At 43.9% G+C, this 27,696-nt stretch overlaps 1 long non-coding RNA gene across 1 annotated transcript; it reads right to left on the reverse strand.

Annotated features, from left to right (window-relative positions):
- Positions 1 to 3,834: 3,834 nt before the first annotated feature.
- On the reverse strand, positions 3,835 to 6,680 carry LOC125512105. The gene is made up of 3 exons (XR_007285214.1): positions 6,263 to 6,680; positions 5,824 to 5,954; positions 3,835 to 4,601 (listed from the first exon to the last, which is right to left on the reverse strand). It is a non-coding gene; the product is annotated as an uncharacterized LOC125512105 (long non-coding RNA).
- Between the last annotated feature and the right edge of the window lie 21,016 nt (positions 6,681 to 27,696).

Here is a 27,696-nt window from a genome sequence, read left to right on the forward strand (position 1 = left end):
GGTCAGGGGAACCACCAGCAGCAATCTGGTTATCAAAGTAATCAGAAGCAATTGAATAGTGGGTAGTACCACGTCTTCACCACAAGTTTATGTAAGAGGGATCAGAAGCTTCACAAAAGGGAAGTAAACGTCGTTGAGCTGGCGGTTCCCCGTTATTTACGGTGGTCTGAGCAGCCCATTGTCTGGAGTCGTGAGGATCACCCGCCTCGGGTTGATAATCCGGGTCATTTTGTGCTGGTGGTGGCGCCTCAGGTTGGAGGATACAAATTTACTAAGGGGCTCATGGATGGAGGCAGCAGCATTAATATCCTTTACTATGAAAATTTCCGTCGTATGGGGTTGACCGACAAAAACCTTAAACTGTCAAACACTGTTTTTCACGGTGTGGTGCCTGGTAAGTCGGCATATCCGGTTAGTAAGATATCTTTGGAAGTTGCTTTTGGAGATGAGTATGATTCCAGATCAAGGGACGTTGACCTTTGAAGTGGTTAAAATCAAGAGCCCTTATCATGCTCTGTTCGGGCGGCGAGGCCTTGTTACATTTACTTACATCTTAAGATGTCGGGTCACAAGGGCACCATCATAGTACATGGGAGTCGCAAGGTATCCTTGGAGTGTGAAGTAGGCGATGTTGCATATGCTGATTCTGTTTGTGCAACAGAGCAGCTGAAGTTTTACAAGGATAATGTTGACCCGGCAGATATGACATCTTTGAAAAAGCCAACTACGGAGCACGATCTGGTCCTGAAGTTTAAGTCAACAGATGGCACTAAGCTAGTTGATTTCGTTCCTGGCGATTCATCCAAGCAGTTCAGTATCAGTGCTAATCTGGATCCGAAATAGGAAAGCACGCTCATCGAGTTCATCCATGAGAACCAGGACATCTTTGCATGGAAACTGTCGTGGAATTGTCACAACAGATGTCCTAGTGTGAGGATTTAGTCATGAGGCCAGCGCATCTTTGTGGTAGCTTGAGAGGGGTTGATAGGGATGAGAGACGCAGGGCGGATCAACGCACAAGACAAGGATTTAGACAGCTTCGGACCCCGGGAAACATCATCCGGTAATATTCCTATATGTTGTTTGTGGCTAGATCTCATTATGCTCATGAGAGAGCCGGCGCATAAGCCGGCTCCCCCTTTCTCTCTAGCCCTAGATATTGTTTGTTGCTCCTTCTCCCTCTTTGGGGAGCCCTGCCCCTCCTTATATAAGTTGAAGGAGCGGGTTACATGATTAGTCCTAGTAGGATTAGGATTACTTAATTACAGGTGGAGTCCTAGTCTTGCTTCCTTTGTAAGGGAATATTCTTTATGCCTTTCCTCTTAAGTCGGCCCACCATATTACGAGCCGACCGTCCGGGCCTTGCGCTTTGTCGTCCGTCTGACCCGCCCGCCGGATTACCAGTGAGTGGCCAATCTCCGGGCGGCTTACAAATAAAACACCAAGTATCAGACGGGTCTCTGGTCAGTCGCCAAGTCCGGCCGGGTTATACTTCCGGCCGGGTTATGCTGCGGGGTATATCCCCGACATTAGCCCCCAATTTAATTTGGATTTATCCGTGTTAAACTGATCCTGTAAAATAAACACAAGAACAAACTTGATAGGTTGTGCTCCGGGTTAAAAAATTCCTGAACCGGCACCTGATCATCTTTAAATTGTTGTCATTTCTTCCTGGATGCATACTCAAGATCTTACAGAAAATCTCTTTTAACAAAGATGTCCAAACCTTGCCAATGCAAAAATCCAGGCACTTCTTCTAAAAAATCCGGGTCAATGGGCCAGCTTCATAACCAATTTCCTAACATTGGCTCTTGTATAAAAATATTATAATAAATAATCCATTTGAGTCGGCCTTCAATGCTCCGACTTTACAAAAATATTGGTCTTGAAATATTCAACTGATATTCATCCGGCTTAAAGATGTAGATCTTGCCGATTTATGATTGCCAAAATTGCCAGTTTATAAATAAATGATGTCGGGTCATGATTGTTGCAGGCACCGGGCTAATCTGGTCTACTACAAACTGAGAATTTGAAGATTTTTTTCTCCCTTATATGCATATCACCTGTAGCCCCCAAGTGTCGGGTTGTCATGCTTGCAGCAGCCTGAGACTTGTAATTGCCTTATGTTCATGAAAACTTCAACCAGTGTAGCCCCCAAGGGCCGGATCATTATGCAATAATGAGCATGGACTTTGTAGATATAATCATGTAAACTTGAACAACAACGTGTAGCCCCCAAGGGCCGGCTTAGTAAGATAATACTGAGCCGGGACTTTGTATATAGTTTATTGATAATAACATCATATAATATGATCTCCACCATGGGGCTTGAACCCACATCCACAAGGTTAAGAGCTTTGTACTCTACCAACTAAATAGCAGACCATTCAATATAATGAATTAATGCTTGTGTACCTTGAATTTTTGTCAGGAGCAATTGGTAGCCCCCAAGGGTCAGCTCATTATAATGTGATGAGTCGGGTCTTCCAATAAGTTGAACAAAAAATGACTTTACATTAGCCCCCAAGTGCCATGGTGCATACTGGCAGTGACATGGGACTTGCATATTTAATGTAATCTCAACTTAAATAATGTAGCCCCCAAGTACCGGGTCGTAAGCCTGCAGCGACTTGGGACTATTCCTTTCATTGTAGAATAAATCATATCCATTGATAAAATACTAGCCATTGCGCTGAAGCGACTTTGAAAACCACAATCATAATATTAGTTACTGATAACCATAATAAAAATCCAGCCATGTTGGCTATTAAAGATTTGAATAACCCGGTTTGAAAACCTCAATCATTCAATATCATAATGAAAATCCAGCCAAGTTTGGCTATTTAAAGATTCAAGTACCTTATCTGTTGACAAGTAAATCCGGAGTTTTAGATACCCAGCGGCTCTTGGCCGATGACGATTTAATACGCCTCCATTGTAAGCCGGAATTTTTATAACCCGACTATTTATAGCCTCTGAGAAAATCCAGCATGGATGATCATTCTGAAGCATCACGTTTAATGATGAGCTTGGACTTAAGCATTTATATAAGTCATAGTTTTACAAATCCTGCACAGAGTTTAAACAACATACGCCCTGGCGACTTAATGTCAAAAGCCAGGGCAGGAAACCACCCAAATGTATTCTTATCCAGTGATATTGAATTTGCACTGTCGGTCTATGTGACCTGCACAGTAAGGGTGATAACCCAATCTTTGATACACGCATGATTCCAATGGCATAATTCAAAATATACGGATGGCTTAAATTCCATAGCCAGGGGTGGTTTAAACATAATCATGTATAAACAATATCATACTTGTGATATTGAATCGTATTGCCGGCTTATGATACCTGTGCAATAAGGGTGATAACCCAAAACTTAGAAGTCAAACCTTCCAAGTATTAATATTGTCATATGTTGGCGACTTGTCCGTCGAAAGCCAGGGCAGGTTAATAGAAACCACATATATATATGCTTCAGATATGAGCAAAAAAGTCTCAAAACCCAAAAGATTGTGTTCAAAAAACTTAATCCAGACAAAAAGAAAATCAAGGCTTCTGATTCGAATACGATCAGTAAACCGTTCCAAAGGGGTTAGGCTAGGATTCGAATACGATCATGTAGCCCCCATTGGCTTTGGCGTTGCGCCGATGAAGAGGGTACCAATAGCTATGTTCTCTTTGGTTCGAATACGACCTATGTTTGAACAGGAAGCCCCCAAATGACCTTGAGAGGTTTTTAACGACCCTGATTCGAATACGATCCAAGTCGGACCCAAAAGGGGTTAAGCTATGATTCGAATACGATCAAGAAGCCCCCTAGTGAGTTTGACTTTGCACCGATCAAGAGGGTTACGACAGCTATGTTCTCTTTGGTTCGAATATGACCTATGTTCGAACAGGAAGCCCCCAAGTGACCATATAAATTTTGGCATCGCGTCAATCAAGAAGGTACCGACAGCTATGCTCGATGAGCAGGAAGCCCCCAAGTGACCATAATAGGATAAGCCGTAAGGCAGGATACCCATGTTTGAACCGGATTTGAGAGCTTAAAAGCTTTGTAAGAGTCAAATTTACCTTGAGCCGGATGTTTGAACCGGATTTGAGAGCTTAAAAGCTTTGTAAAAGACAAATTTACCTTGAGCCGGATGTTTGAACCGGATTTGAGAGCTTCGAAGCTTGTGGGAGAGATATGTCTCTTGAACCGGATTTTAAACCAGAATCTTTATTTTGAACCGTCAATTTTATGACGGCCTTTAAATTTTCATTAATATGGCAGTGTCCTCCGGAACCGGGTTATCATTCCCTCCAATGACCCGGAGTTCCCGAGTCATGTCATTGTAGCCCCCGAGTCTCAAGACTACTCGAGGAGTTGGCTTGAGACTCTCCATATTTGACCGTGATATAAATCGGTATGAGTCCTTCAACAGCGCAATGATATAATAACCCCGTCCTGCATTGGAGAACTTACAAGCCAGAATAATTTCTCTTTTAAAGAAAGCAATATATAATATATAAAAATATGCTGGATGGATTTCACCTGATGCGTCAGGTCAGCAATTATCACCGCAGAGTTGATGATCACCATGGTGAAACTGAAATCAATCACGGTCGAGTCGTCCGATTAAAACTTCATACCCATAAATATTGCGTGAGTGTTAGCAATTGTGAAAGACTAAAAGATGATTGAGTATGTGGACTTGCTGAAAAGCTCTTATATTGACTCTTTCCTATGTTATGATAAATTGCAATTGCCTCAATGACTGAGATTAGAGTTTGTTGGTTCTCAATGAAGTTTATGATTCATACTTGAAATTATGATTGAATTGTTACTTTAGCATAAGAGATCATATGACAATATATATATATATAGGTAAAACTGTGTCTACCATAGCTTGCCACAGAACTAGTTAAGTGTCCCTAAACTTCTAACGGTTCAAAAGTTATCAAAAAATATGAAATAAATATGGGAGCATCTCTCTAATGTAATAAGATGATCCAATGGAGGGATTGTCAAAATATGCATCTATGTGTCCTCGGCAAAAATAATAAGCATTTCAGCTCACTGCGACATAAATATATACTGAACTATTTGTTTTTTTGTCCAGGACACGACATGATGCATACATGATCAACTATTCAACTTATAATTCCCTGAGAATTTGGTTGTGCTTCTAGTAAGAAAATGTTGCCAGATAACATTTTGTATGTGCATAGAGCTGCTCACAATAGGCAAAGTATGTGATACGGAAGCATACATGATCAGAGTCAGTGATATTTCATTCCATAGCTAACACATGGCAGAAAGTAGTGCAGAATAAAAAATAAACCGGTCAGAAAACCGGCAAAATCAACAAAATATGGCTTTCTAAATTTATCGTAAGAATCTGCAAGGAAGTGAGACCAACATTTAAATTTTGATAGTGAACTATTTTATTTGTGAGGCCTAAAATTAGTATTGAACTCATTTAGTCACTTTCAAGTCTACGGCGAAAATAGAAAATGGATTGTAAGAGCATACAAGGGATAAATCAATATAAAGGAAACATGTCAAGATTTACTATCAATTGATTCACGATCCACGACTATTACAGTGTTAGATAGTAGCAGCTACCTACTGGTTGTGCACGCCATCTCCTATAGTTCATGTTGTACCTTGAACTATGCACATGGTACAAGTATTTGAGAAAACTATATTTACTTGTCAAATAATTTTGTTAATCAAACAGTGCACTTATCAAGTTATATAAGCTTCATAGACAGAGTCAAGTAAAGTGCAAGATGTAAACTTAAAATAAGATGCAAAGAAGTACTTACCATTTCAAGATCAGATTTTTCGAATGTTTGAAAGAACACCAGGTTTCCAAATCCAATGAAAATGTGTGTGTTTCGATCGAATAGTCCATAATTCTATGCAGCCAGCAGTACATTCAAAGGATCTTAGTAACCTGGAAAAAAATCTCAATAAGAAAACCTGTAAAATGTGAAACTTGTATGCACAAGTCAGCATGTCGTGTAAGCTAGCCATCACAGTGATACACAAGACATAGAAAGCATTTGGTACATCCAGATTTAAATACCAGAAAACTGAGATAGTCATATCAGTTGGCTTTCTGAATAGTAACTAAGTACAATATTACATCTCAAATTTTCAACAGTATGTGAACTCGCCATCATTGAGTTTAATAGTTCTGATATGGACATCTACGAACCAAGAGCTAGAAAATGAGAATGAATATAGGGGAGTACTACTCACATCCACCTTCTGTACCCAATCTGGTAGCTGCCGTGGTATAGAGATTATCTGAACTTCATACCCAATCTGGCTGCCAACAATATGATTTTTTTTCTTAGCTCTATGGACCAGCCAGAGTAGGCATAGCCAGGGCAGGGACCACTGCCTGCTACACCATGGGGAAAGGCAGGAAAAGGAGGACTGCAGCGGCGGCTGGGCAATGGAGGAAGTGTTGGTTCAACTTCAGGGACGGGGCGAGGGGCTGTGAGCCGGAGGGAACGGCGGCGTGGCTGGCGAGGGAGGACACGTTGGTTGACCTTCAGGAACGGGGCGAGGGCCTGCGAGCCGGATGGAATGGCAGTGGTGGTGGCGTGTGTAGGGTTCCTCCATTGTCACATGAGCGAGAGGATAGATCGAGGTGAATTGAGGGGCTTTCAGTTTTTTGTTGGGAGTAGTGGCCTCTCCCTGAGACGGAAGAGTGCCTTTTTTTTCAGTCATGACACCTTAGCCCATTTGGTCCAAAGTCACAATAAACGTCGGAAATAGTTCCTGGAGCAGCGGCCCACTACCGTTAAGCGCTCGGTGTCCAACGTATGGAGCCCAGGCGGGATTAAAACATCATCCAAAGGCCAGAAAAGGCTTAAACAACACATCTAACGGTTAATAATGCTAATGGCCTAAGATGGCTTGATTAGTGCTCAGTTATAATGTGTGTATATATATATATATATGTTGCTGTTCTAAGAATGATAATGATGCCCTCATGTAACACCCACGATGCGGCTATATCTCCCACGTGTCGGAGCACGACTTATAAGCATAACCGCATGGTAAGCATGTCGCAAGAGAGGTAATCTTTACACATCTCATGTACTGAATAAGAAAGGGATAAAGAGTTGGCTTACAATCGCCACTTCACACAATACATAAATATATCATACATCATCCAGAATACAATTAAGGTCCGACTACGGAACCAACATAAATAAAGACAACCCCAAATGCTAGATCACCGATCGACCCAACTGGGCTCCTTTATTGATCATCCGGAAAAGAAAACATAATAACGACCCGAATCCTCGTCGAACTCCCACTTGAGTTCGGTCGCGTCCCCTGCACTGGCATCATCGGCACCTACATCTGTTTTGGAAGTATCTGTGAGTCATGGGGACTCAGCAATCTCACACCCTCGCGATCAAGACTATTCAAGCTTAAAGGTAGGAAAGGGGTAGTGAGGTGGAGCTACAGCAAGCACTAACATATATGGTGGCTAACTTACGCAAATGAGAGCGAGAAGAGAAGAAAAACATAGTCGAGAAGCTAATAATGATCAAGAAGTGATCATGAGGCTACTTACGTCCAAGCATAACACGAGACCGTGTTCTCTTCACGGACTCCGCCGAAAAGAGACCATCACGGCTACACACGCGGTTGATTCATTTTAATTGGATTAAGTGTCAAGTTTTCTACAATCGGATATTAACAAATTCCCATCTGCCCATAACCGGGGGCACGGCTTTCGAAAGTTCAAAACCCTGCAGGGGTGTCCCAACTTAGCCCATCACAAGCTCTCACGGTCAACGAAGGATATTCCTTTTCCCAGGAAGACCCGATCAGACTCGGAATCCCGGTTACAAGACATTTCGACAATGGTAAAACAAGACCAGCAAAGCCACCCGATGTGCCGACAAATCCCGATAGGAGTCGCACGTATCTCGTTCTCAGGGCACACCGGATGGGCAAGACGTCGGGTTGGCATAAACCCTGGTTGCCCAGGGGCGCCGGACATCGCCCAGTTTGGACCAACACTCAAAGGAGCACTGGCCCGGGGGTTTAAAATAAAGAAGACCCTTGAGTCCACGGAACCCAAGGGAAAAAGGCTTAGGTGGCAAATGGTAAAACCAAGGTTGTGCCTTGCTAGAGGAGTTTTATTTAAGGCGAACTGTCAAGGGGTTCCCATAACACCCAACCGCGTAAGGAACGCAAAATCAAGGAACATAACACCGGTATGACAGAAAATAGGGCGGCAAGAGTGGAACAAAACACCAGGCATAAGGCCGAGCCTTCCACCCTTTACCAAGTATATAGATGCATTAAAGTAAACAATATATAATAATGATATCCCAACAATATCCATGTTCTAACATGAAACAAACTCCAACTTCACTTGCAACTAGCAACGCTATAAGAGGGGCTGAGCAAAGCGGTAACATAGCCAATCAACGGTTTGCTAGGAAAGGTGGGTTAGAGGCTTGACATGGAAATATGGGAGGCATGATATAGCAAGTGGTATGTATCAAGACATAGCAATAGAGCGAACAACTAGCAAGCAAAGATAGAAGTGATTTCGAGGGTATGGTCATCTTGCCTGCAAAGTTCTCCGAGTTGACGAAAGCTTGATCCTCGTAAGCGTACTCAACGGGTTCCTCGATCACGTACTTGTCTCCCGGCTCTACCCAAGGCAAGAACACAAGAAAAGGAACAACAATCAACCACAGTGCAATGCACAATCAACATGATGGGAAACATGTCATGATATGCGAGATGTGATATGCAATGCATATGCGTGCTTCGGAAGGGAAAGATTGAATCAGGACTCAACTTGGCAAACCAAGTGTGCCGCTGGAAAGATGAGATGTTTTCGGTTGAAATCGATATAAAGATCACCGGAATCAGATGCACGGTTTGCAAATGGCAAGCAAAACAAGAATGGCACAATTCTGCGATTAAGCTACTGCACTCCAACATAACAACAAAGCATATGGCAGTGATATACTCAAGATGCTTGGCAAAAGATGAATTCCGAGCTACGGCTAAAACACACAAGAGCAGGGTCAAACAAGAATGGCAAAAGTGCAAAAGATATCAGCTTCACAGACTTAGTGAAAATTACTAACATGCCAGGAATTAACATCAGGAAGCCAGGTTTAGAGCAAGCAAACAACATGCTACAAGAACAGAACATAGTAAACAAAGGGATGGCATGAATCTAATCAAAGCATAGAATAAAAGTCCCTTACTGATCAAGAGCCAAAAAGGCACAGAAGATACTATGGCACCCATGTAAACATAGCAAGTTTGATTAACAGATTCAGACTTAGCAAAAAACTGAGCATGGCAAAAACAGAGTTATGAAGGCAACTTTCCAAGCTCGATTCACTCACCAAAAAGCCTTTCATGACAAACTAAGCATATAAATAGAAAGAAGACATGTTCATGAAGCTAACCAAGGCAAGAACAAGTTTATATCATGCTTGGATCAACTACAACAACCATGGCAAAATTGATTAACATGTAAACAATCTGCCAGGAACATTTTATAGCAAAATTAGAGCAAGATTAAGTCATGCTAGGGCACTCCATAATTTCAAAAATTGGCATGGATGGATAAAGCACAACCACATGTCCAAATCATCCTTACTTAAGATACTCAAAAAAAACATGGATCTCACTGTAGCATCATGGATACATGGCATAAAAATGACAGCAGAGCAAGGACTTAGCAAAATCCTAAGTCCCTGAAATCAGCAATATCACGAAGGCTACTTTGCATGCTTGTGCTAGTCACCACATTGATCACAAAAATACATGGAAAACACCCCTGTAAAGATGGCATGGCATAGACCAAAACACATGTAGAGCTCATGTTCATATGCAACACACAACAAGTGTAGCAAAAATGACAAATCCTCATAATCTGCTAAGTAACAGGAGCTAACATTTTATAGCACTCTTGCATCAGTCATTTGGGCATCAAGATGGACTCAAACAATCATGGCATAATGGAACAAAATGAAGAGCACATCATGATGAACATTTTGATCTATTGCACCCACAAAACAGAGCAGCACACATGAAGTTATGGCATGATGAACAGGGCCTGAAATTGTAGCAGAAAAAGACTTGTGGGATTTCTCCTCGCCCAGATCTAGGGTTTGGCACGGAAGCCGAGGCGTGACTGGATCTCGCCGGAGATGGAGGGGACAACGGCCGGAGTTCGTCGCCGGACTTGACGGAGACGAAGGAGGGGCGCGGGGCTCGCCGGAGTTGGCTGCAGGTCACCGGAGAGGAGGCGCGGCGCGGAGCTGCTCGTCGGCATCGGGAAGGCGGCGGGCGAGGCGCGGCGCGCGCGGAGGCGCCGGACGGCGACCGGGCGGTGGTGGCGGTCGCGGCGAGGCGTGGGGAGGCGATGGGCCAGCGGGGGCCGGAAGTGGGCTCGGTGGGCCGGCGGCGCGGGGGGGCGGCGACGCGACACGCGGCGGCGTGCGATTCGTCGTGCAGCGGCGACGGATCCTGTCCGGCGAGGCCGGACGTGTCCGGTGGCGGCGGGGGAGGATTTTTTAGGGTTTCACCCGAAATTTGGAGAGGGTTGCACCTATTTATACCTAGAAGGAGGTGGGAGTGTCCAAATGAGGTGAAGTTGTCGACCACGCGATCGTGATCCGACGGCGGAGCATATGGAGATGGTTTGGAAGGTTTATTGGGCCGTTTTCAAGGGGTGTTGGGCTGCAACACACACGAGGCCTTTACGGTTCCCCGGTTAACCGTTGGAGTTTCAAACAGACTCCAAATGGAACGAGACTTGACAGGCGGTCCATCGGTGGTGTACCAAGGCCGCTTGGAAAATCTTGGTCCATTCCGAGAAAGTTTAACACCCGCTCACGAAAAGAGATAAGAGGGGGACGCCGGAGGACATAGGAGTGTCGGATTGCAAAATGGACAACGGGGAAAATGCTCGGATGCATGAGACGAACACGTATGCAAATGCGATGCACATGATGACATGATATGAGATGCATGACATGAACAAAATGCAAAACAAAGACAAAACCCAACCACTAGGGAATCTCATAACTTAAAACCGAAAATGGCAGGAGTCAGAGTACAAATATGGCAAGTTACATCCGGGGTGTTACAACACTCCACCACTACGAAAGGATCTCGTCCCGAGATCTAGGACTGAAAGAACTCTGGATATTCGGAACGGAGGTGATCCTCACATTCCCAGGTGGCTTCTCGGTTGGAATGGTGTGACCACTTCACTTTCAGGAATTCGATAGACTTGTTGTGAGTTTTGCGCTCAGTTTCTTCAAGAATAGCAACGGGATGCTCATGATAAGACATGTCTTCTTGGAGATCAATCTCTTCGAAGTTGATGGTGTGGTCAGGAGTCTTGAAGAACTTGCGAAGCTGTGACACGTGAAACACATTGTGCACATTCGCGAAGTTGGACGGAAGCTCAAGTTGATAGGCGAGGTCGCCTCTTTTGCCAATGATCTTGAAAGGACCCACGTATCTAGGGGCAAGCTTCCCTTTGATACCGAAGCGACGAGTACCTTTCATTGGAGAGACGCGGAGGTAGACATGGTCTCCGATCTCGAAAGCCAAGTCACGATGCTTGCTATCATAGTAACTCTTATGACGCAATTGCGCGGCTTTGAGATTTTCACAGATGACTTTGCACATTTCTTCAGCTTCTGTGATTAAGTCATTGCCAAGAAGTTGGTGTTCACCAGTCTCTGGCCAATTAAGAGGAGTACGACACTTTCTGCCATAGAGAATCTCGAATGGGGCCTTGCCCGTACTCGCTTGGAAGCTGTTTTTGTAGGAGAACTCGGCATATGGAAGACAATCTTCCCACTTCATACTGAAAGAAATGACACAAGCCCTGAGCATATCTTCAAGAATTTGATTGACTCGCTCGACTTGTCCACTAGTTTGAGGATGAAAGGCTGTGCTGAAGCGAATGTTGGTGCCCATGGCCTTCTGGAAGGAGTCCTAGAACTTAGAAGTGAAGATGCTTCCACGATCTGAAGATATAAACTGCGGAATGCCATGCAAGGAGACAATCCTGGAGGTGTATAGCTCTGCCAACTGAGCTGCTGTGATAGATTCTTTGATAGGAAGAAAATGAGCCACTTTTGTAAGCTTGTCGATGACAACAAAGATAACATCATTTCCACGTTTGGACTTGGGAAATCCAGTCACAAAGTCCATCTCAATATGATCAAACTTCCATTCTGGAATAGCAAGAGGTTGGAGAAGACCAGCTGGCCGTTGGTGTTCTGCTTTCACTCTTCTGCAGACATCACATTCATTCACGAACTGAGCAATTTCTCGCTTCATTCGCGTCCACCAATACGACTGCTTGAGGTCATGGTACATCTTTGTACTTCTAGGATGAATGGATAGAAGGGAATTGTGAGCCTCGTTCATAATGAATTTACGTAGATCACCCTTAGGAACCACAATTCGATCCTCGAAGAAAAGAGTATCTTTGTCATCAATGCGATAGCACTTGTATTTGGGTTGGCTCTTGGCAATCCCATTTTTCACCTTCTTCACCATGGCATCAAGAAGTTGTGCCTCACGAATTTGATCTTCCAAAGTAGGAGAGACTTGGAGGTTGGCAAGAAAGCCTTGACGAACAACTTGGAGATTTAGTTTGTGGAAAGCTTCACAAAGGTCCGGTTGGAAGGGCTTGAGAATTAAACTGTTGCAGTAAGCCTTCCTGCTCAAAGCATCTGCAATGACATTGGCCTTGCCTGGAGTATATTCAATACTTGGATTGTACTCTTGAATCATTTCGACCCAACGAGTCTGCCTGAGGTTGGGGTTGGGTTGACTGAAGATGTACTTGAGGCTCTTATGATCAGTGAAGATGTCCACTTTCCTTCCCAACAAGAGATGTCTCCATGTTAACAGAGCATGGACAACTGCCGCTAACTCGAGGTCATGAGTGGGGTAGTTCTTTTCATTGGGCTTCAACTGGCGAGAGGTATAAGCCACAACTTTATTCTCTTGCATCAACACAACACCGCGACCTTACAGGGAGGCATCACAGTAAACTTTGAATGGTTTGGATTCATTAGGAGGAGTCAAAACAGGAGCTGTGACTAACTTCTCTTTCAGGGTGTTGAAAGCGACGTCACACTCAGGCGACCAGACATACTTGACATGTTTCTGGAGGAGTTTGGAAAGAGGCTTTGCAATCTTAGAGAAATTCTCAACGAATCTTCGACAATAGCTTGCAAGCCCAAGAAAGCTGTGGAGCTGCTTGACATTCTGAGGCGGTTCCCAATTCACAATTGCAGACACCTTCTCAGGATTAACAGCTATGCCCTTGGCAGAGATGATATGGCCAAGGTAAAGAACCTCATCGAGCCAAAACTCACACTTTGAAAACTTCGCATATAATTGATGTTCTCTGAGTTTGTCGAGAACCAATCTCAAATGCTTGGCATGATCCTCCTTGTTCTTGGAAAAGACCAATATATCATCGAGATATACCAAGACAAAATCATTTTTGTAAGGGTTGAAGATGAAGTTCATCATGCGAGAGAACGTTGGAGGAGCATTGACAAGGCCAAAAGACATGACAATGTATTCATAAGAACCATAGCTTGTTCTGAATGTTGTCTTGGGGGTATCTTGTTCATGAATGCGAATATGATGATAACCCATATGAAGGTCAAGCTTGGAGAATACTTGAGCACCTTTAAGTTGCTCGAAAAGCTCATTGATGTTGGGAAGTGGGTACTTGTTCTTTATTGTTTTCTTGTTCAATGGGTGGTAGTCGACACAAAGTTGGTCCGTGACATCCTTCTTCTGGACAAAAAGAACACCACAACCCCATGGAGATGAACTCGGTCTGATTAGAACCAGACGCTCTTGTTCATCGAGCTGTTTCTTCAACTCCTTCAATTCTTTTGGTGCAAGCTTGTAAGGACGTTTGCAAACAGGTTCCATACCAGGCTCAAGATCGATAACGAATTCAACTGGCCGGTGAGGAGGCATTCCTGGAAGCTCTTCTAGAAAGACGTCTTGATATGCACAAACGACTAGAATCTGAGAGATGGCATTCAACTCGCCCTTCTCGTTGAGAGAAAACAGTCGAATGGTATCATCACAAGTGGCATAGATGATCACATCCTCAGACGAGTGTGTCAATTGAATTTGCCTAGTAGCACAATCAAGCTGAGCCTTGTGCTTAGAAAGCCAGTCCATGCCGAGAATTAGATCAATATCCGAGTCACCAAGGACCATTGGAGAATACAGAAATCTATAGTCTCCCATCTTGATAGAAACATCCGGATCCATCATTTTGGTGTTCATGAACAAACCCGGAGAGGAAACCACTATCGGCTTAGGCAAATCGACAGTATGCAAATCGGGCATGGATGCAATAGGCTTTGATATGAATGAAACAGAAGCACCAGTATCAAATAAGACTCTTGCAGGAATATCATTAACTGGAAGATTACCCATGATCACTTCTGAAGAGTCCTCTGCCTGAGCTGCGTTCATCATGTTCACCCTTGCCGACTTGGAATTATGCTTGACCACTGCATTGCTGGCAGATCTCATAGGAGGAGGAGGCGTAAGACGCCTTTGGTTGAAGCATTTGTTTGCATAGTGCCCTTTCTGCTGACACTTGTTGCAAGTAACCTCCGAGAGCGGATGATGATAAGGAGCACTTGACCTTGGAGCATGAGATGGAGCTTTGTTCTGATAGCCTGGGTTGGGTGGGTGGGAAGATCCATTGCCACCTTTACTCTTCTGCTGATAAGGCTGACGGAACGGAAGAGGAGGAGGCAACCAAAACTTCTGTTGCTTAGCTGCCACTTGAGTTGAAGAAGAAGATGGAGCTGCATCCCTGACTCTCTTCTTAGAAGCATAACACTTGAGCTGAGCAGCTTCTTGCTTTAGCGCCATGTTGTAGAATTCATCATACTTGGTCGGCTCAAAAAGCACGAGAGATAATTGCAGACCTTCTCTGAGGCCACCTCTGAATTGATAAATCATGCTCTTGTCATCAGGGACGTCTTGTTTAGCGAAGCGAGCGAGCCTCTGAAACAGGATGTTGTATTGGTAAACAGACATGCTGCCTTTCTTGAGATTGCGGAACTCCTCACGCTTACTCTCAGCAACACTTTGTGGAATGTGGTGAGCTTTGAAGTCTCGGAGGAAATCATCCCAGGTAATCACACGACCTCCTCTGGAATCTTTGTATTGTTGGTACCACTCAGCAGCTTGGTCTTTGAGTTGGAACGAAGCAAACTTGAAAAAGTCCTCAGGCCTGACATTGCTACACTCAAAATGCTTGCAAATATCCATGAGCCAGTCGTCGGCATCTGTGGCCTCGACACAGTTACTGAAGGACTTCGGCTGGTTTGCGAGGAACTGATTGAGGGTAGCAAACTGAGCTTGATTGTTGCCTTGGCCTTTATTTCCTTGGTTGTGCTCTTGCAAGAGTTGCAAAAGCATCTGAGTGTTGGCGTTGGTGGCGGCCATGACAGCTTGCCATGCCTCCGGAGGTGGAGGTGGTGGCGGAGGTTCCGGATTCTAACGCGTTGGAGGAGCCATCCTGAAGAGGTTGACATCCATTAGCATCTTGAAAGACATATATTCAAGCTGAATCAATGGATCAAAATTGCAACATATAGCCTTAACATTCGAACAAGAATGAATGAATGAATTCCAAAGTAAATCATCACACTTCCATAAATTGAGAAGCCACTTAGATAAAGGTAGAAGAATAAAGCAACAAGGTACGTATATGAAAAAATAATTGGTAAGGATTACCCAATCACAAACCAAGTATCTGCGGGAAGAAATACTAGAGCTACATGAATTCCCACCTGAAACTCCCGAAACTTTCTGGTTATGCAATCAGGTGTTGGGGATACAGGGGAAGCATAATATCTCACCCAAAACTAGCAAATCCTACATCCAGCTATATCCATCCTTCAACACATAACCAAGAAACCTTTGGAAATAATTTACCTCAACCTTCAAAAAGCATCCGTTATACGAGTTGTGGCAATACTCCTGAACTCCCGCCCCAGTACTGGGTGGCATCGAGGTTATCTCACCAACAACTGCATAAAGGAGATTTTTGATGTCGACGAACTCAGGTATTCCAGAATTGCAACGATAAAATTGTGACGACAACACCTCGGAGCTCAACTCCTCGGGACACTGCCACAACCCCTAAATGTCAGGAGGCACCAAGAACAATGTTCTCATCACAAAACCATCGGAACGATTCCAAGATACCCGCGTAATCCTAATTTTTTTTTCGTGAAATTTGAGGAGAGAAGAGTCAAAACTCTACGTCAGGAGGCCTCACCAGAGCGATCCTACTCTCCGATATATATAATCCTAAGACTCAAAACATTTTCTTCTAGACTCAACAACGTCAGCGATTCGATCAAGCAGGGGGCTCCTAAGGTGAAGGCTCTGATTACCAACTTGTAACACCCACGATGCGGCTATATCTCCCTGAAGGAAATATTCCCTAGAGGCACTAATAAAGTTATTATTTATTTCCTTATATCATGATAAATGTTTATTATTCATGCTGAATTGTATTAACCGGAAACATAATACATGTGTGAATACATAGACAAACAAAGTGTCACTAGTATGCCTCTACTTGACTAGCTCATTAATCAAAGATGGTTATGTTTCCTAACCATGAACAATGAGTTGTTATTTGATTAACGGGATCACATCATTAAGAGAATGATCTGATTGACATGACCCATTCCATTAGCTTAGCACCCGATCGTTTAGTATGTTGCTATTGCTTTCTTCATGACTTATACATGTTCCTATAACTATGAGATTATGCAACTCCCGTTTACCGGAGGAACACTTTGGGTACTACCAAACGTCACAACGTAACTGGGTGATTATAAAGGAGTACTACAGGTGTCTCCAAAGGTACATGTTGGGTTGGCGTATTTCAAGATTAGGTTTTGTCACTCCGATTGTCGGAGAGGTATCTCTGGGCCCTCTCGGTAATGCACATCACATAAGCCCTGCAAGCATTGCAACTAATGAGTTAGTTGCGGGATGATGTATTACAGAACGAGTAAAAAGACTTGCCGGCAACGAGATTGAACTAGGTATGGGATACCGACGATCGAATCTCGGACAAGTAACATACCGATGACAAAGGGAACAACGTATGTTGTTATGCGGTCTGACCGATAAAGATCTTCGTAGAATATGTAGGAGCCAATATGGGCATCCAGGTTCCGCTATTGGTTATTGATCGGAGACGTGTCTCGGTCATGTCTACATTGTTCTCGAACCCGTAGGGTCCGCACGCTTAAGGTTACGATGACAGTTATATTATGAGTTTATGCATTTTGATGTACCGAAGGTAGTTCGGAGTCCCGGATGTGATCAAGGACATGAAGAGGAGTCTCGAAATGGTCGAGACGTAAAGATTGATATATTGGAAGCCTATGTTTGGATATCGGAAGTGTTCCGGGTGAAATCAGGATTTTACCGGAGTACCGGGAAGTTTACCGGAACCCCCCAGGAGCTAAATGGGCCATGATGGGCCTTAGTGGAAAAGAGAAGAGGCAGCCCTACATGGGCTGCGCGCCTCCCCCTTCCCCTAGTCCTATTAGGACTAGGAGAGGTGGCCGGCCCCCTCTCTCTCTTTTCCCCCTCCGCGAATCCTATTCCAACTAGGATTGGGGGGGGGGGAATCCAACTCCCAGAGGGAGTAGGACTCTCCTGGCGCGCCACACCTTGGCCGGCCAGCCTCCCCCCTCTAGTCCTTTATATACTGAGGCAGAGGCACCCTAGAACACACAAGTTGATCCACGTGATCTATTCCTTAGCCGTGTGCGGCGCCCCCAGCCACCATAGTCCTCGATAATACTGTAGCGGAGTTTAGGCGAAGCCCTGCTGCTGTAGTACATCAAGATCGTCACCACGCCGTCGTGCTGACGGAAATCTTCCCCGACACTTTGCTGGATCGGAGTCCGGGGATCGTCATCGAGCTGAACATGTGCTCAAACTCGGAGGTGCCGTAGTTTCGGTGCTTGATCGGTTGGATCGTGAAGACGTACGACTACTTCCTCTACGTTGTGTCAACGCTTCCGCAGTCGGTCTGCGTGGGTACGTAGACAGCACTCTCCCCTCTCGTTGCTATGCATCACATGATCTTGCGTGTGCGTAGGAATTTTTTTGAAATTACTACGAAACGCAACAGTGGCATCCGAGCCTAGGTTATTTATGTTGATGTTATATGCACGAGTAGAACACAAGTGAGTTGTGGGCGATATAAGTCATACTGCCTACCAGCATGTCATATTTTGGTTCGGCGGCATTGTTGGTTGAGACGACCCGGACCAACATTATGCATACGCTTACGCGAGACCGGTTCCCCCGACGTGCTTCGCACATAAGTGGCTTGCGGGCGACTGTCTCTCCAACTTTAGTTGAACCAAGTGTGACTACGCTCGGTCCTTGCGAAGGTTAAAACGGAGTCTATTTGACAAACTATCGTTGTGGTTTTGATGCGTAGGTGAGATTGGTTCTTGCTTAAGCCCGCAGCAGCCACGTAAAACTTGCAACAACAAAGTAGAGGACGTCTAACTTGTTTTTGCAGGGCATGTTGTGATGTGATATGGTCAAGACATGATGCTGAATTTTATTGTATGAGATGATCATGTTTTGTAACCGAGTTATCGGCAACTGGCAGGAGCCTTATGGTTGTCGTTTTATTGTATGCAATGCAATCGCGATGTAATGCTTTACTTTTATCACTAAGCGGTAGCGATAGTCGTAGAAGCACAAGCTTGGCGAGACGACAACGATGCTACGATGGAGATCAAGGTGTCACGTCGGTGACGATGGTGATCACGACGGTGCTTCAGAGATGGAGATCTCAAGCACAAGATGATGATGGCCATATCATATCACTTATATTGATTGCATGTGATGTTTATCCTTTTATGCATCTTATCTTGCTTTGATTGACGGTAGCATTATAAGATGATCTCTCACTAAATTATCAAGAAGTGTTCTCCCTGAGTATGCACCGGTGCGAAAGTTCTTCGTGCTGAGACACCACGTGATGATCGGGTGTGATAGGTTCTACGTTCAAATACAACGGGTGCAAAACAGTTGCGCACGCAGAATACTCAGGTTATACTTGACGAGCCAAGCATATACAGATATGGCCTCGGAACACGGAGACCGAAAGGTCGAGCGTGAATCATATAGTAGATATGATCAACATAGTGATGTTCACCAATGAAACTACTCCATCTCACGTGATGATCGGACATGGTTTAGTTGATTTGGATCACGTGATCACTTAGAGGATTAGAGGGATGTCTATCTAAGTGGGAGTTCTTAAGTAATATGATTAATTGAACTTTAATTTATCATGAACTTAGTCCTGGTAGTATTAGCATATCTATGTTGTAGATCAATAGCTCGCGTTGTTACTTTCATATGTTTATTTTGATATGTTCCTAGAGAAAAATTGTGTTGAAAGATGTTAGTGGCAATGATGCGGATTGGATCCGTGATCTGAGGTTTATCCTCATTGCTGCACAGAAGAATTATGTCCTTGATGCACCGCTAGGTGACAGACCTATTGCAGGAGCAGATGCAGACGTTATGAACGTTTGGCTAGCTCAATATGATGACTACTTGATAGTTTAGTGCACCATGCTTAACGGCTTAGAATCGGGACTTCAAAGACGTTTTGAACGTCATGGACCATATGAGATGTTCCAGGAGTTGAAGTTAATATTTCAAGCAAATACCCGAGTTGAGAGATATGAAGTCTCTAACAAGTTCTATAGCTAAAAGATGGAGGAGAATCGCTCAACTAGTGAGCATGTGCCTAGATTGTCTGAGTACTACAATCGCTTGAATCAAGTGGGAGTTAATCTTCCAGATAAGATAGTGATTGACAGAATTCTCTAGTCACCATCACCAAGTTAGTAGAACTTCATGATGAACTATAATATGCAAGGGATAACGGAAACAACTCCCAAGCTCTTCGTGATGCTGAAATCAACGAAGGTAGAAATCAAGAAAAACATCAAGTGTTGATGGTTAACAAGACCACTAGTTTCAAGAAAAGGGCAAAGGGAAGAAGGGGAACTTCAAGAGGAGCGGCAAGCAAGTTGCTGCTCAAGTGAAGAAGCCCAAGTCTGGTCCTAAGCCTGAGACTAAGTGCTTCTACTACAAAGGGACTGGTCACTGGAAGCGGAACTACCCCAAGTAATTGGCGGATAAGAAGGATGGCAAAGTGAACATAAGTATATTTGATATACATGTTATTGATGTGTACTTTACTAGTGTTTATAGCAACCCCTAAGTATTTGATACTAGTTCAGTTGCTAAGATTAGTAACTCGAAACGGGAGTTGCAGAATAAACAGAGACTAGTTAAGGGTGAAGTGACGATGTGTGTTGGAAGTGGTTCCAAGATTGATATGATCATCATCGCACACTCCCTATAATTTCGGGATTAGTGTTGAACCTAAATAAGTGTTATTTGGTGTTTGCGTTGAGCATGAATATGATTTGATCATGTTTATTGTAATACGGTTATTCATTTAAGTAAGAGAATAAATTGTTGTTCTGTTTACATGAATAAAACCTTATATGGTCATACACCCAATGAAAATAGTTCGTTGGATCTCGATCGTAGTGATACACATAATCATAATATTGAAACCAAAAGATGCAAAGTTAATAATGATAGTGCAACTTATTTGTGGCACTGCCGTTTAGGTCATATTGGTGTAAAGCGCATGAAGAAACTCCATGATGATGGGATTTTGGAATCACTTGATTATGAATCACTTGATGCTTACGAACCATGCCTCATGGGCAAAATGACTAAGACTCCGTTCTCCGGAGCGAGCAACTGACTTATTGGAAATAATACATACTGATGTATGCGGTCCGATGAGTGTTAAGGCTCACGGCAAGTATCGTTATTTTCTGAACTTCACAGATGATTTGAGCAGATATGGGTATATCTACTTGATGAAACATAAGTCTGAAACATTTGAAAAGTTCAAAGAATTTCAGAGTGAAGTAGAAAATCATCATGACAAGAAAATAAAAAGTTTCTACGATATGATCGCAAAGGTAAAATATTTGAGTTACGAGTTTGGGCTTCAATTAAAACAATGTGAAATAGTTTCACTACTCACGCCACCTGGAACACCATAGTGTAATGGTGTGTCCGAACGTCATAACCGTACTTTATTAGATATAGTGCGATCTATGATGTCTCTTACCGATCTACCACTATCGTTTTGGGATTATGCATTAGAGACAGCTGCATTCACGTTAAATAGGGCACCATCAAAATCCGTTGAGATGACGCCTTATGAACTATGGTTTGGCAAGAAACCAAAGTTGTCGTTTCTGAAAGTTTGGGGCTACGATGCTTATGTGAAAAAGCTTCAACTTGATAAGCTCGAACCCAAATCAGAGAAATGTGTCTTCATAGGATATCCAAAGGAAACAATTGGATACACCTTCTATCATAGATCCGAAGGCAAGACTTTTGTTGCTAAATTCGGAAACTTTCTAGAGAAGGAGTTTCTCTCGAAAGAAGTGAGTGGGAGGAAAGTAGAACTTGACGAGGTAACTGTACCTGCTCCCTTATTGGAAAGTAGTACATCACAGAAAACTATTTCAGTGACACCTACACCAGTTAGTGAGGAAGCTAATGATAATGATCATGAAACTTCAGATCAAAATACTACTGAACCTCGTAGATCAACCAGAGTGAGATCCGCGCCAGAGTGGTACGGTAATCTTGTTCTGGAAGTCATGCTACTAGATCATGATGAACCTACGAACTATGAAGAAGCAATGGTAAGCCCAGATTCCGCAAAATGGCTTGAAGCCATGAAATCTGAGATGGGATCCATGTATGAGAACAAAGTATGGACTTTGGTTGACTTGCCCGATGATCGGCAAGAAATTGAGAATAAATGGATCTTCAAGAAGAAGACTGACGCTGACGGTAATATTACTGTCTACAAAGCTTGACTTGTCGCGAAAGGTTTTCGGCAAGTTCAAGGGGTTGACTACGATGAGACCTTCTCACCTGTAGCGATGCTTAAGTCTGTCCGAATCATATTAGCAATTGCCGCATTTTATGATTATGAAATTTGGCAGATGGATGTCAAAACTGCATTCCTGAATGGATTTCTGGAAGAAGAGTTGTATATGATGCAACCAGAAGGTTTTGTCAATCCGAAAGATGCTAACAAAATGTGCAAGCTCCAGCAATCCATCTATGAACTGGTGCAAGCATCTCGGAGTTGGAATATACGCTTTGATGAGTTGAAGCCTGTATACAGACTTGCGGTGAAGCCTGTATTTACAAGAAAGTGAGTGGGAGCACTACAGCATTTCTGATAAGTATATGTGAATGACATATTGTTGATCGGAAATAATGTAGAATTATTCTGTAAAGCATAAAGGAGTGTTTGAAAGGAGTTTTTCAAAGAAAGACTTCGGTGAAGCGGCTTACATATTGAGCTTCAAGATCTGTAGAGATAGATCAAGACGCTTGATAAGTTTTTTCAATGAGTACATACCTTGACAAGATTTTGAAGTAGTTCAAAATGGAGCAGTCAAAGAAAGAGTTCTTGCCTGTATTACAAGGTGTGAAGTTGAGTAAGACTCAAAGCCCGACCACGGCAGAAGATAGAAAGAGAATAAAAGTCATTCCCTATGCCTTGGCCATAGGTTCTATAAAGTATGTCATGCTGTGTACCAGATCTATTGTATACCCTGCACTGATTTGGCAAGGGAGTACAATAGTGATCTAGGAGTAGATCACTGGACAGCGGTCAGAATTATCCTTAGTGAAATAAGGATATGTTTCTCGATTATGGACGTGACAAAAGGTTCGTCGTAAAAGGATTACGTCGATGCAAGTTTTTGACACTGATCCAGATGATTCTAAGTCTCAATCTGGATACATATTGAAAGTGGGAGCAATTAGCTAGAGTAGCTCCGTGCAGAGCATTGTAGACATAGAATTTTGCAAAATACATACGGATCTGAATTTGGCAGGCCCGTTGACTAAATTTTTCTCACAAGCAAAACATGATCACACCTTAGTACTCTTTGGGTGTTAATCACATAGCGATGTGAACTAGATTACCGAATCTAGTAAACCCTTTGGGTGTTGGTCACATGACAATGTGAACTATGGGTGTTAATCACATGATGATGTGAACTATCGATGCTAATCACATGGTGATGTGATCTAGATTATTGACTCTAGTGCAAGTGGGAGACTGAAGGAAATATGCCCTAGAGGCAATAATAAAGTTATTATTTATTTCCTTATATCATGATAAATGTTTATTATTCATGCTAGAATTGTATTAACCGAAACATAATACATGTGTGAATACATAGACAAACAAAGTGTCACTAGTATGCCTCTACTTGACTAGCTCATTAATCAAAGATGGTTATGTTTCCTAACCATGAACAATGAGTTGTTATTTGATTAACGGGATCACATCATTAAGAGAATGATCTGATTCACATGACCCATTCCATTAGCTTAGCACCCGATCGTTTAGTATGTTGCTATTGCTTTCTTCATGACTTATACATGTTCCTATAACTATGAGATTATGCAACTCCCGTTTACCGGAGGAACACTTTGGGTACTACCAAACGTCACAACGTAACTGGGTGATTATAAAGGAGTACTACAGGTGTCTCCAAAGGTACATGTTGGGTTGGCGTATTTCGAGATTAGGTTTTGTCACTCTGATTGTCGGAGAGGTATCTCTGGGCCCTCTCGCTAATGCACATCACATAAGCCTTGCAAGCATTGCAACTAATGAGTTAGTTGCGGGATGATGTATTACAGAACGAGTAAAGAGACTTGCTGGCAACGAGATTGAACTAGGTATGGGATACCGACGATCGAATCTCGGACAAGTAACATACTGATGACAAAGGGAACAACGTATGTTGTTATGCGGTCTGACCGATAAAGATCTTCGTAGAATATGTAGGAGCCAATATGGGCATCTAGGTCCCGCTATTGGTTATTGATCGGAGACGTGTCTCGGTTATGTATACATTGTTCTCGAACTCGTAGGGTCCGCACGCTTAAGGTTACGATGACAGTTATATTATGAGTTTATGCATTTTGATGTACGAAGGTTGTTCGGAGTCCCGGATGTGATCACGGACATGACGAGGAGTCTCGAAATGGTCGAGACGTAAAGATTGATATATTGGAAGCCTATGTTTGGATATCGGAAGTGTTCTGGGTGAAATCGGGATTTTACCGGAGTACCGGGAAGGTTACCGGAACCCCCCGGGAGCTAAATGGGCCATGATGGGCCTTAGTGGAAAAGAGAAGAGGCAGCCCTACATGGGCTGCGCACCTCCCACTTCCCCTAGTCCTATTAGGACTAGGAGAGGTGGCCGGCCCCCTCTCTCCCTTTTCCCCCTCCGCGAATCCTATTCCAACTAGGATTGGGGGGGGGGGGGAATCCAACTCCCAGAGGGAGTAGGACTCTCCTGGCGCGCCACACCTTGGCCGGCCAGCCTCCCCCTCTAGTCCTTTATATACTGAGGCAGAGGCACCCTAGAACACACAAGTTTATCCACGTGATCTATTCCTTAGCCGTGTGCGGCGCCCCCAGCCACCATAGTCCTCGATAATACTGTAGCGGAGTTTAGGCGAAGCCCTGCTGCTGTAGTACATCAATATCGTCACCACGCCGTCGTGCTGACGGAACTCTTCCCCGACACTTTGCTGGATCGGAGTCCAGGGATCGTCATCGAGCTAAACATGTGCTCGAACTCAAAGGTGCCGTAGTTTCGGTGCTTGATCGGTTGGATCATGAAGACGTACGACTACTTCCTCTACGTTGTGTCAACGCTTCCGCAGTCAGTCTGCGTGGGTACGTAGACAGCACTCTCCCCTCTCATTGCTATGCATCACATGATCTTGCGTGTGTGTAGGAATTTTTTTGAAATTACTATGAAACCCAACACTCCCATGTGTCGGAGCACGACTTAGAGGCATAAGCGCATGGTAGGCATGTCGCAAGAGGGGTAATCTTTACACATCCCATGTACTGAATAAGAAAGGGATAAAGAGTTGGCTTACAATCGTCACTTTACACAATACATAAATATATCATGCATCATCCAGAATACAATCAAGGTCCGACTACGGAACCAACATAAATAAAGACAACCACAAATGCTAGATCCCCGATCGACCCAACTGGGCTCCTCTACTGATCATCCGGAAAAGAAACATAATAGTGACTCGAATCCTCGTCGAACTCCCACTTGAGTTCGGTCGCGTCCCCTGCACTGGCATCATCGGCACCTGCATCTATTTTGGAACTATCTGTGAGTCACGCGGACTCAGCAATCTCACATCCTCGCGATCAAGACTATTCAAGCTTAAAGGTAGGAAAGGGGTAGTGAGGTGGAGTTGCAGCAAGCACTAGCATATATGGTGGCTAACTTACGCAAATGAGAGTGAGAAGATAAGCAAAACACGGCCGAGAAGCTAATAATGATCAAGAAGTGATCCCGAGGCTACTTACGTTCAAGCATAACACGAGACCATGTTCTCTTCCCGGACTCCTCGGAAAAGAGACCATCATGACTACACACGCGGTTGATTCATTTTAATTGGTTAAGTGTCAAGTTTTCTACAACCGGATATTAAAAAATTCCCATCTACCCATAACCGCGGGCACGGCTTTCGAAAGTTCAAAACCCTGCAGGGGTGTCCCAAATTAGCCCATCACAAGCTCTCACGGTCAACGAAGGATATTCCTTCTCCCAGGAAGACCCGATCAGACTCGGAATCCCGGTTATAAGACATTTCGACAATGGTAAAACAAGACCAGCAAAGCCACTCGATGTGCCGACAAATCCCGATAGGAGTCGCACGTATCTCATTCTTAGGGCACACCAGATAGGCAAGACGTCGGGTTGGCATAAACCCTGGTTGCCCAGGGGGCGCCGGACATCGCCCAGTTTGGACCAACACTCAGAGGAGCACTGGCCCGGGGGTTTAAAATAAAGATGACCCTTGAGTCCGGGGAACCCAAGGGAAAAAGGCTTAGGTGGCAAATGGTAAAACCAAGGTTGGTCCTTGCTGGAGGAGTTTTATTCAAGGCGAACTGTCAAGGGGTTCCCATAACACCCAACCACGTAAGGAACGCAAAATCAAGGAACATAACACCGGTATGACGGAAACTAGGGCGGCAAGAGTGGAACAAAACACCAGGCATAAGGCCGAGCCTTCCACCCTTTACAAAGTATGTAGATGCATTAAAGTAAACAAGATATAATAATGATATCCCAACAATATCCATGTTCCAACATGGAACAAACTCCAACTTCACCTGCAACTAGCAACGCTATAAGAGGGGCTGAGCAAAGCGGTAACATAGCCAATCAACGGTTTCCTAGGGAAGGTGGGTTAGAGGCTTGACCTGGCAATATGGGAGGCATGATATAGCAAGTGGTAGGTATCGCGGCATAGCAATAGAGAGAACAACTAGCAAGCAAAGATAGAAGTGATTTCGAGGGTATGGTCATCTTGCCTGCAAAGCTCTCCGAGTTGACGAAAGCTTGATCCTCGTAAGCTTACTCAACGGGTTCCTCGATCGCATACTCGTCTCCCGGCTCTACCCAAGGCAAGAACACAAGCAAAGGAACAACAATCAACCACGGTGCAATGCACAATCAACATGATGTAAAACATGGCATGATATGCGAGATGTGATATGCAATGCATATGCGTGCTTCAGAAGGGAAAGGTTGAACCAGGCCTCAACCTGGCGAACCAAGTGTGCCTCTGGAAAGATGAGATGATTTCGGTCAAAATCGATATAAAGATCACCGGAATCGGATGCACAGTTTGCAAATGGCAAGCAAAACAAGAATGGCACAATTCTGCGATTAACAGCACAATGCCACCTAGAATGCAACAAGAAACTGAGCTATTGCACTGCAACATAACAACAAAGCATATGGCAGTGATCTACTCAAGATGCTTGACAAAAGATGAACACTGAGCTACGGCTAAAACACACAAGAGCAGGTTCAAACAAGCTTCACAGACTTAGTGAAAATTACTAACATGCCAGGAATTAACATCAAGAAGCCAGGTTTAGAGCAAGAAAACAACATGCTACAGGAACGGAACATAGTAAACAAAGGCATGGCATGAATCTACTCAAAGCATAAAACAAAAGTCCCTTACTGATCAAGAGCCAAAAAGGCACAGAAGATATTATGGCACCCATGTAAACATAGCAAGTTTCGTTAACATACACATACTTAGCAGAAAACTGAGCATGGCAAAAACAAAGTTATGAAGGCATCTTTGCGAGCTTGATTCACTCACCACAAAGCCTTGCATGACAAACTATGGATCAGAAGGCGTCAAACAAAGTTATGAGGAGAAGGCACCGAAGTCATCTGCCTCCGGTTTACGTGGCGAGGAACCTCTTCAACACACCTGGTGCAGGGACCAGTGACCCGCTAGAGGTAAACCGGGTGGTAGCCATGCCTAGGACTGGAGCGCCGGCTCAGCCATGCACAACCGATCCGCCTTGTTTGAATAATACCCCGCCACAGTATGTG

This window comes from Triticum urartu, chromosome 6, assembly GCF_003073215.2.
Source record: "Triticum urartu cultivar G1812 chromosome 6, Tu2.1, whole genome shotgun sequence".
Lineage (NCBI taxonomy): Eukaryota > Viridiplantae > Streptophyta > Magnoliopsida > Poales > Poaceae > Triticum > Triticum urartu.